We start from the raw sequence: 1,268 nt of genomic DNA, 5'->3' as shown, positions 1-1,268 counted from the left end.
ATTTTTTGTGAGCCAGAACCAACACCAGAAGCTGCTTAGGGCCACTCCACGGCGTCTATACAGACCCCAAACCCTAAACCTGAACCAAATGTAAGGTTCCCCCCCTTCCACAAACAGGGGAAACACTTAAGATAGTCCGCTAAGTCTTATCTTAGAGAAAATTTCCTACTCATCGACACCTTGACCATACAGAGATTCAAGGATACGATTCATAGGTAAGACCTAGTTCTATCCTGCAGGGGGAGCGTGGTCTTCTAAAATCAAATCACCCATAGGGTAATTGATCACATAAATTGGGTAACTACTAGTCTTGATTCCTAGAGACCGCTTTTTTCCTCATCCATGCAAGGCACAGCCGTTGGCCTAGTCTTCTAGAATAGAATTGCTCGAGAACCTATTTATCTAACGTAGGGCTTTCACTTAGTATGTTGGAAAGCTACCCGACTAATCGGGTCCACCCGTCCGTAGGATGGTGCCGTCGGGGCATTCCATCCTCCCACTTTCCACCCTACTCACGCGTCAATTTGTTTTCTAATTAATCCTACCACACTGTTTGACATAAACAAACATGTTCCTTAATTAAGGCCCTTTCACAAGGTTTATTAAAACAGCCTTTGCCTTTTTCCACAATACAATAATGCTAAAGATAAGATTTATAAAAACAAAGTTTAAACATGAATCAATTTCATACAAGCCAAACTGGCTCTCTTATTCTTTTCCTTTATACCGCCGATGATCTAGAATTCGGCCTTCCATCCTCCACATGCAAGGCAAAACACTACGGGACCATACACCTCATCGTCGGCCGTTGGCGAGGACTCAAGCTGGCCTGTCGCCCTCTCAGGCTCCATCGCTCGATCCTCCCGCCCCTCAGAGGGATGTCTGCGCACTAGGGTGGGCTAATTCACCGCACTAGCCTGGGCCCTCAGAACTAGGCAGCATCATCATAATCACTTGCCTCAATCGGCAAACCTCATTCTCCCGATGGTATGAGGGATACCATGGCCAACTCCGGGCCTTACTAACGTCTCCGCCGTCCGGCTACACAAGCACAAGAACGGGGCAGCGTCAAGGCAGGGAGAAGTTGTACCTGTACTTTAATTTAACCAAGATAACAATCCATTTACTCACTAAACCATAGGACTAGGATCCATATCACCTTCTTTAAGAAAACAATCCTTTTCACAAAGATTTTAGCATTTCAACTTGAGATTGTGATAAGACATTCTTTATTAAGGCATATGCTATTGTTTAAAAGAATACAAACT

This window comes from Cibotium barometz, unplaced genomic scaffold (genome assembly GCF_041138505.1).
Source record: "Cibotium barometz isolate CiBa-2024 unplaced genomic scaffold, ASM4113850v1 ctg200, whole genome shotgun sequence".
Classification (NCBI taxonomy): Eukaryota; Viridiplantae; Streptophyta; class Polypodiopsida; order Cyatheales; family Cibotiaceae; genus Cibotium; species Cibotium barometz.
The sequence above is the reverse complement of the archived record's forward strand: the minus strand, read 5'-3'. Positions refer to the sequence as shown.